Source organism: Ovis canadensis, chromosome 15, assembly GCF_042477335.2.
Source record: "Ovis canadensis isolate MfBH-ARS-UI-01 breed Bighorn chromosome 15, ARS-UI_OviCan_v2, whole genome shotgun sequence".
In the NCBI taxonomy this organism is placed as follows: domain Eukaryota; kingdom Metazoa; phylum Chordata; class Mammalia; order Artiodactyla; family Bovidae; genus Ovis; species Ovis canadensis.
This window is the reverse complement of record NC_091259.1, coordinates 57613993-57623856: the sequence shown is the minus strand read 5'-3', so window position 1 is coordinate 57623856 and position 9864 is coordinate 57613993. Positions and strand designations below refer to the sequence as shown.

Here is a 9864-nt window from a genome sequence, read left to right as displayed (position 1 = left end):
AGAAAGAAAGGACCATGATTAAAACATTTCTTAGCCTTTGTTCCCCAGCACTGCTTCTGGTACAAAGTAAATGGCGAATGTCCATTTGTATCATGAAGAAGCCTCATTGTCATCCCACTGCATGAGCACAGGCTAGGAATTGTCAGTGCTTGCTGAGGGTAGCAGGATCCTATGAGGCTACAGAAAGCGTCTTTTGTGGTATCCAGACTCTGTTCAGTTCAGTTCAGTTGCTCAGTCATGTCTGACTCTTTGTAACCCCATGAATCACAGCACGCCAGGCCTCCCTGTCCATCACCAACTCCCAGAGTTCACTCAAACTCATGTCCATCAAGGCAGTGATGCCATCCAGCCATCTCATCCTCTGTCGTCCCCTTCTCCTCCTGCCCCCAATCCCTCCCAACATCAGTCTTTTCCAATGAGTCAACTCTTCACATGGGGTGGCCAAAGTACTGGAGTTTCAGCTTTAGCATCATTCTTTCCAAAGAAACCCCAGGACTGATCTCCTTTAGAATGGACTGGTTGGATCTCCTTGCAGTCCAAGGGACTCTCAAGAGTCTTCTCCAACACCACAGTTCAAAAGCATCAATTCTTCGGTGCTCAGCTTTCTTCACAGTCCAACTCTCACATCCATACATGACCACTGGAAAAACCGTAGCCTTGACTAGACGGACTTTGTTGGCAAAGTAATGTCTCTGCTTTTCAGTATGCTATCTAAGTTGGTCATAACTTTTCTTCCAAGGAGTAAGCGTCTTTTGATTTCATGGCTGCAGTCACCATATGCAGTGATTTTGGAGCCCCAACGAATAAAGTCTGACACTGTTTCCACTGTTTGCCCATCTATTTCCCATGAAGTGATGGGACCGGATGCCATGATCTTCGTTTTTTGAATGTTGAGCTTTAAGCCAACTTTTTCACTCGCTTCTTTCACTTTCATCAAGAAGCTTTTGAGTTCCTCTTCACTTTCTGCCATAAGGGTGGTGTCATCTGCATATCTGGGGTTATTGATATTTCTCCTGGTAATCTTGATTCCAGCTTGTGCTTCTTCCAGCCCAGGGTTTCTCATGATGTACTCTGCATATAAGTTAAATAAGCAGGGTGACAATATACAGCCTTGACATACTCCTTTTCCTATTTGGTACCATTCTGTTGTTCCATGTCCAGTTCTAACTGTTGCTTCCTGACCTGTATATAGATTTCGGGAGAGGCAGGTCAGGTGGTCTAGTATTCCCATCTCTTTCAGAATTTTCCACCGTTTATTGTGATCCACACAGTCAAAGGCTTTGGCATAGTCAATAAAGCAGAAATAGATGTTTTTCTGGAACTCTCTTGCTTTTTCCATGATCCAGCGGATGTTGGCAATTTGATCTCTGGTTTCTCTGCCTTTTCTAAAACCAGCTTGAACACCTGGAAGTTCACATATTGCTGAAGCCTGGCTTGGAGAATTTTGAGCATTACTTTACTAGCATGTGAGATGAGTGCAATTGTGCAGTAGTGTGAGTATTGTTTGGCATTGCCTGTCTTTGCGATTGGAATGAAAACTGACCTTTTCCAGTCCTGTGGCCACTGCTGGGTTTTCCAAATTTGCTGGTATATTGAGTGCAGCACTTTCACCAGACTCTGTAACATGTCATAATTACATCAGCCTCTGTCTTTCTCCCTTAGCATCCTGAGCATGGCCTCCCTGATAGGCTTGGACTTGACACTATTGATGACGGGGTTGAGCGCAGGGGGCACCACCAGGTACACGTAGGAAACAAGGGTGTACCACAGCGGGAAGGTGCCTCCCAAAACGGTGGATCATGGACATGGTGACACCTGGAATAAAGAAGACAAAGACAGCCAGGACATGGAAGGCACAGGTGCTGAGGGCCTGGATGCGCTTCCTGGGAGAGGCTAGACTCAGGACCATGCACAGGATGAAAGTGTAGGGTAGGACGATGAGCAGGGAATCCATGCCCCCAGTGGACACAATCACCCAGAGCCCATAGCGTATTTGATGCTGATGTCAGCACAGGCTCTTCTCATCACGTCAGGATGGAAACAGAATGAGTGAGACGGGACATTATTGCCAGGGCAGAAGTTTAGACGCTTAATCAAAAACGGCGCAACGAAGAGGCCCAAAGTAGCACTGGCCACAGTGGCCAGCCCAGTCCTGGTGATGACAGTGTTCGTGAGCACAGAGGCATAGCGCAGGGGGTTGGCGATGGCCACAAAATGCTCAAACGACATGGCCAGGAGCACCGAGGACTCCACCACAGAGAAGAAGTGGAGGAAGAACATCTGGACCAGACAGGCGTTGAAGCTGATGAGCCGATGGTCAAACCAGAGCACAGCCAGCGTGGTGGGCATTGTGGCCAAGGTGAGGCCCACGTCGGTGAGGGCCAGCATGGACAGGAAGTAGTACATGGGCTGGTGCAGGCTGGGGGTCCTCCTCACAGCCAAGAGGATCAGGCAGTTTCCAGTGAGGGTCACAGTGTACATGGAGGAGAAGGGGATGGAGATCCAGCCATGAATGGCCTCCAGGCCTGGGATGCCAATCATCAGGAAAGCAGGAGGCTGGAAGAAGCAGATGTTGGCAAAGGACCACGAAGGGAGCATCTTTAGTTTACAGATCAGGTCTCCAGAAAGATGTGACTTCTTCAATCTGGGCATGCACTGAGAGGATCCAGAATGATAGTAAAGAAAAACCTAATACTGAATCTGAATTCTAAAAATCAAGTCCCATACCTGATCGAGTCCCAGTACAATCAAGTAACTGGTTGTATTTTTTACCAACATGTCTAAAACCTAATGATAATAACAAGTTAAGTTTTTGCAAACCCCCTATTATATTTCATGTAGTATGCTAGTGTATTGCCTAGCATGAAATTCTCATTTCATTGTCAATGTCATGAATTTCTTTTTAAGGCTGTTCCCCCTCATCCACAATATCGGGCCCTATAAGTCATGTCACTATGACATAATTTTATCTTGCAAAAGTTTACCATCCCTAATGTTGAGCCCAGGTATGAGCTAAGGACATTTCTCTGTAGGGAAATAGCGATTAGAATTCAGAGAATCTGATCATTGTCTACTTGTTGCCCAAATTGAGGATATATTGTTATGCACATTGGGATATAAGAAGAATGCCTGTTTGGAGAGAGAGAAGGACAATTGAATCAGATACCCAGGGAGAGGCAAGGGTGAGAGCTCATGCAGTCTGATAGAGAGAGGGTCTGAAAGAGTGACTGGCTGCTTTATTCCCCCATGGAGATGGCCTTACACTTCCTGAAACCAGGCATTCCTAAGGTGCCATGTTTTTCTTGCTTTTGACTTTTGTACAAAACATTTTGAGTATAATAAATGGATTGATTTGTGCATAAGAATTTTTGACTGAATTTCTCCATCTCAGAACCAGCAGAGACTTTGGACAAGGCCACCTCCCCCCTCCCATTATACAGATGAGAAAACTGAGACTCAACTCTAGTGGCTGGCCTCTGAGTGAACTGCTCCTATGTTGTAGTCCTTCACATTAAATCCAAGTCTCTCTGACTCCAAATCCAATATTCTTTCCTGCGACTTCTACAAATGAGAGAAAGTATTTGAAAACTGTCTTAAGCACAAAGCACCACAGGCATGATTTTTGTTATTATTGTGTAATGTATTTCTTTAAATCTTTCTTGTATATTATTCCTTTAATCTTCACAATTATCTTGTGATATAGACTCTGAAGGGATTACTATCCCTTCTTTAGGGATAATGTAACTGAGATTCAGAGAAGTGGCTTATTTCTGCTACTCCCCTGCTTAAAATCTCCCAATCATTCCTAACTGCAGTCTGATAAAATGCATGTGATATGATGTTATATGGTGATACTGACCCCTATCATTTCAAACATTTTTTAAAAATTGGGATATAGTTGATTTACAATGTTGTATTAGTTTCAGGTGTATAGCAAAGTGAATCAGTTATACACATACATATATATACACTCATTTTAAAGATTCTTTTCCCACATAGACGATTACAGAGTGAGTAGAGTTCCTTGTGCTATATAGCAGGCCCTTACTAGTTATCTATTTTATATATAGTAGCGTGTATATGTCAGTCCCAAGCTTCCAGTTTGTCCCTCTCATCCCCACCTGCCTAACTCTCCACCCTTATCACAGAACAGAAAACCTCTTGCTCAGTATTCTTTAACCACACAGACCTTATTTCAGTTTATTAAAAAAGCCAAGTCACTGCTTCACTTTGGGGCTTTCCTGTTCATCCTTCATCCCTCTGTTTGCTTTCTCCTGGGTCACTCCTCTGTCCTTAGATCTTAAATATCATTTTCTCAGAGACCATTTGGGTTGACCCTCATTAAGTAGGTGCCAAGAGCCATATACCAAACCCATTATGCTCACCCTACACATACTTAGTTTCTTTGATACCACTCCACATATTTTAAAATTTTATGATTGCTTCTTTCCTTGAAATCTTTTGTTCTCTCTCGCTGAGACTGTAAGAGCCGGGAATACAATAGCCATATGGTTGTGTTTGCTGACACAGAGCTCTCGCATTGTGCAGTGCCTGGAACAGAGCAGATTTTCAGTCAATATTTGCTCATTTGAATAAATAAATGACAAAATAAATAATCATCTATAAACTCAATGAAAGGAGAGGAAGGAAAAGAAAACTATTATTCCCCTATCCTCCAAACATTGGGAAAAGGGCTGATTTTAAAAAGGAAGGTAGTTGAGGTCTTATCCTAGGCATTAATGCATTATAGAATTGAAAACATGTTTGATTCATGGATGACTGGGCATAAAAGAAATGCCCAATGAAGGGTCTTGTTAAATCTTTGAAAATGAATTTATAAAAAGAATTAAGGTCAACAATGAATCTCAAGTATTTGGGTCTATCCATGCTGCTTTGAGAAGTGTGATGGGGGCCTTCACAGACATGTGTGTACTTCCAACCTTACTATTGTCTAGAATTAAAGCTAATAGATGAATCCGCCACGGGTGTACATGAGTTCCCAATCCTGAATCCCCCTCCCACCTCCTACACCATATCATCTCTCTGGATCATCCCCGTGGTGGATTCATGTCAATGTATGGCAAAACCAATACAGTATTGTAAAGTAAAATAAGGCAAAAATAAAAATTAAAAGAAAAAGCTCTAATAGATGTCCTTTCATCAACTTCCTCTATCTGCCCAATATGCCTTACATCTCTGCTCTCCTTCCTATCATTCAGTCCCTAATTCTATAGTTCATAATCTCATCATTTCTTTTACAGTTTCTTAGGGTGGATGCTTGGCTGGTATCATTTCTCTTACCTAAACGACCACCTCCTCTCCTGGCAGATTTCTCAAGCTACTTCAATCAGCTCAATTTTCCTAATTTTCCTTTCCACACTGAAATTGGTGTATCCCTACACCACTGAACTTCTTAATCACTTTCTAGGCCAGACCACCAGTGCCTTTGGCTAGAGCTCTGTACAATCACTTGGGTGTACATCCCTTCAAGGCTTCAGAATCTCTGGGGCAAGCACAGGAGCAGAGACCCTCGGTTCTGTCTCCATGCTTTGTAATTGGTGGAGTAGCACTATCACACAGCATACAGCAGATACAATGCATTCCAGTTTATTTTAATGTAAAGAATTAGAGTTATATGGCTATATCATTGAGTTGTTCTGGTTTTGTATTGCACAAGTTAAAAATTAGTCAAGTTATGATAAACAATGAATTCCCTCCACTCTGAAGCCACATGGTGGGATATATCTAACTTTGTCCACATATATCAATGAAAGACACTGACGTTTGGAGAAATCAAGTTTCTAGTGAGGACACAGCATTGAATGATCTAATCTTAATTCTGTTTGTCACATAATACCTTGTTGTTCCAAGTAAACTGCACTGTTTGCCACAGACTGTACTAGGTACCAAGCTTACTAAAAATCTGTCAGTTTCTCCTTGTGATCCTCAATTTCCTCAGGAACTGAGACAGATTATCTCTCTTTCTAATTCTGGCATTCTATGATTGCAAGACCCAGTGTTCCTAAGATAGATTTGTTTTTCACTTCCCTACCTTTTCCTTTTATTGTTTTCTCCCCTCTGATTCTCCTTCCCTTAAGGTGCTCATGCTCCTACACTTTTGTTTTAGCTAAACAGCCCTCCACATGCCCAACCATTTTTTCCCTCCCTTCTGTTTCTTCATTCATATCTCTTAGAAACCCCGTTCAATCATTCAGTCATTTACCTGGAGATTTCTGATCTCTTTCTCCTCTCAGCTAGCTTGAGCCTCCCAAGAACAGCAATTCTGATTTATATTCATAAGGCTCTACTCAACACAATGTATGGTATATCTTGGGAATTTGGTTGCTGTTATGAACAAGTGAATGAGTGAAAGTCACCAGAGTAATTTGCATACTATGCTTGCGTGTTGCCAAGCATGCATCTTTCTATTTTTCTAGAATGGTAGCCCAGAAGAGATTTTGGTACCCTTAACCATTTCCACTCTGGATCATCAATATAGATGTCAGTCTTAGAAACAGAGCTTAGGATTTTGAGGCCTTCTCTGAGCTAATCCAGGAGCCACAGGAAAAGATTATCCTTGATCTTTCCCTTACACAGAATATGAAACTACCCCTGAGGGTACTTAGCACTCCTGTCTCCATATTTCTCTGCTACCTCTGCCTTCTGTCACTTGACTCTTATTTTGAAGGAGGAGAGGGGGAGATAACAGAAGTGTCCTCCAGGACTCTGGACATAGAGAAGGCTCTGAGTCTGGGCCCTGGCTACTTACCCTGGCTGCTTCCCCAGGCTGCTTTGTTGTGCCACTTCTTACATAAACTGGGGAAGACTCTGCAGCCAAGACACTCCTCTTTTGCTGCCTCAGGGGAATGCAGCCCATCTCTAGGGATATCAGGCTTTAGGCCACAGAGAAAGTTTTTTCTGTTGTGCTTCACCCCTGGGATGGGAACATGTGATGAGATGGTAAGAAAGATGGAGGAGGCTGAAGGGAACTTTCAGGAGAAAGGGAAACCCTGGTCAATTAGAGACATGGGCCATTAGAACTCTCCGGAATGTAGAGACTCTCTGGTAATCTACCCCAGCCCTCTGTAAAACATGCTTTCAACAAGTTTTGCTGCTTCAGGGGCCCATCTATGCTGTACACATCATTTTAAAGAGAATACCTTTCTCTTTGCTGGAAAGAGGCAGAGTTAGCCAACACGGAGATGACATTACTTGTGACCAATAACTAAACTGAACACTCAGAAGTAGGTCATGAGGAAAAAAGAATGCCTATGTCACAGAAGGAAAAATGCTTTTCACCAAAAGAATTTTCAAAAACTGAAGGAGCATGATATTTGGACATGGATATTAAGATCACTGGCCAAGGTTTTGGAGAAGAGACCAGAAAGTGGTAAATCCTCTGAATATCCTCATAAAACGTATGTACATAGGGGACTTCCCTAGTGGTCCAGCGGTTAAGACTTTACTTTCCAACGTAGGGGGTGTGGGTTCGATCCCTGGTTGGGGAGCTAAGATCTCACTTGCATTGTGGCCAAAAATGCCAAAGCATAAAACAGAAACAATATTGTAACAAATTTAAAAAAACCTTTAAAAAATCTTGAAAAATAATAAGAAACCCAAGGGCTGGCCCAACCACAATTCTGGTTACCCATAGGCTAAGGCCATCATTAAAATAATTATATATAAAAAAAGACATTTGCACATCATAGAGCGGGAGAATAGGTGCTCAAATATTAGGCAGCCAGACGCATCAGTGAAGCTCTGTGTCCTGTCAGCCTACCCTCTCCAAGGTAAAGGGAAAATTATTTCACCTTGTTCTTCCTACTTCCTCCAAAGAGGCACAGAACCTATTAGTCATCCTTGGGTTTTAGAGAGAGCACTTATACGCTTGAAAATAATCATTTGACCCATTTGTCAGATGCATAACAGGATGTCGGTTTTGAGAGGGACTACCAGACCACCTTACCTGCCTCCTTGGAAATGTGTGTGTAGGTCAAGAAGAAAGAGAACTGGACATGAAACAACAGACTGGTTCCAAATTGGGAAAGGAGTACATCAAGGCTATATATTGTCACCCTGCTTATTTAACTTGTGAAGAGTACATCATGCGAAATGCTGGGCTAGATGAATCACGAGCTGGAACCAAGATTGCTGGGAGAAATATCAACAATCCCAGATATGCAGATGACACCACCCTAATGGCAGAAAGCTGGTTTAAAACTCAGCATTGAAAAAACTTAGATCATGGAATCCTGTCCCATCACTTCATGGCAAATAGATGGGGAAAAAATGGAAACGGGGGCACACTTTATTTTCTTGGGCTCCAAAATCACTGCAGGTGGTGACTGCAGCCACAGAATTAAAAGACACTTGTTCCTTGGAAGAAAATCTATGACAAACCAGGTTCCTCTGTCCATGGGATTCTCCAGGTAAGAATACTGGAGTGGATTGCCATCCTTTTCTAGGGGATCTTCCCAATCTAGGGCTTGAACCCATGTCTCCGACATTGGCAGGAGGGATCTTTACCACTGTGCCTGCTGGGCTATAATCCACTGGGTTGCAGAATCAGACACAGCTGAGCATGTACACTTACTTAAACATTTTTCTATGTGTAATTTTTATGTATATTCATAGGTGAGATGTTTGAAGGGAAAGACCATTTGTAAATCATTTCTGTATTCCTTGTACTTAGCATAGGACCAGAAAAAAGTTAGCATTGAAAAAATGTATGTGAAATAATGAGAGAATAAATAAATAAATGAAAGTTTCCCATGATTATCAATCATCTCCTTTCCCAGATGCCCAAAACAGTGCTATGGTGGGACTTGATCTATCCAGGAGTTGAAATTTTGATTTGCCAAACTTTCTTCAAGGCCCCCAATCTTGTAGGCATCTGGCATCATCAACTCTGGCATTTCCTCCTCAGCACCCTGAGCATGGCCTCCCTGATGGGCTTGGACTTGACACTGTAGATGATGGGGTTGAGCACAGGGGGCACCACCAGGTACACGTAGGCAACAAAGGCGTGTACTATGGGGGGAAGGTGTCTCCCAAAATGGTGGATCATGGACACACCTATGACTGGGATGAAGAAAACCAGAACAGCTAAAATATGAGAAACACAAGTGTTGAGGGCCCGGATATGCTCCCTGGGAGAGGCCAGACCAAGGACCGTGCACAGGATGAAAGTGTAGGACAGGACGATGAGCAGGGAATCTATGCCTGCAGTGGACACAACCACCCAGAGCCCATAGAGGATGTTTATGGTGATGTCAGCACAGGCTCTTCTCATCACGTCAGGATGGAAGCAGAATGAATGGGACAAAATGGTCTTATTAGGGCAGAAGTTCAGACGTTTAAGCAGGAAGGGCCCTGGGAAGAGGGACACAGTGGCTCGGGCCACAACGGCCAGCCCAGTCCTGGTGATGACAGTGTTCGTGAGGACAGAGGCATAGCGCAGGGGGTTGGCGATGGCCACAAAGCGGTCAAACGACATGGCCAGGAGCACCGAGGACTCCACCACGGAGAAGAAGTGGAGGAAGAACATCTGGACCAGACAGGCATTGAAGCCGATGAGCCGACGGTCAAACCAGAGCACAGCCAGCGTGGTGGGCATTGTGGCCAAGGTGAGGCCCACGTCGGTGAGGGCCAGCATGGACAGGAAGTAGTACATGGGCTGGTGCAGGCTGGGGTCCTCCTCACAGCCAAGAGGATCAGGCAGTTTCCAGTGAGGGCCACAGTGTACATGGAGGAGAAGGGGATGGAGATCCAGCCATGAATGGCCTCCAGGCCTGGGATGCCAATCATCAGGAAAGCAGGAGGCTGGAAGAAGGAGATGTTGGCAAAGGACCAGGAAGCAAGCAT

The 9864-nt window shown here is 43.7% G+C and overlaps 2 pseudogenes; both read right to left on the bottom strand.

Annotated features, from left to right (window-relative positions):
- Positions 1-1638: 1638 nt before the first annotated feature.
- On the bottom strand, positions 1639-2649 carry LOC138420725 (olfactory receptor 51I2-like; annotated as a pseudogene).
- Positions 2650-8902: 6253 nt separating this feature from the next.
- On the bottom strand, positions 8903-9864 carry LOC138420651 (olfactory receptor 51I2-like; annotated as a pseudogene).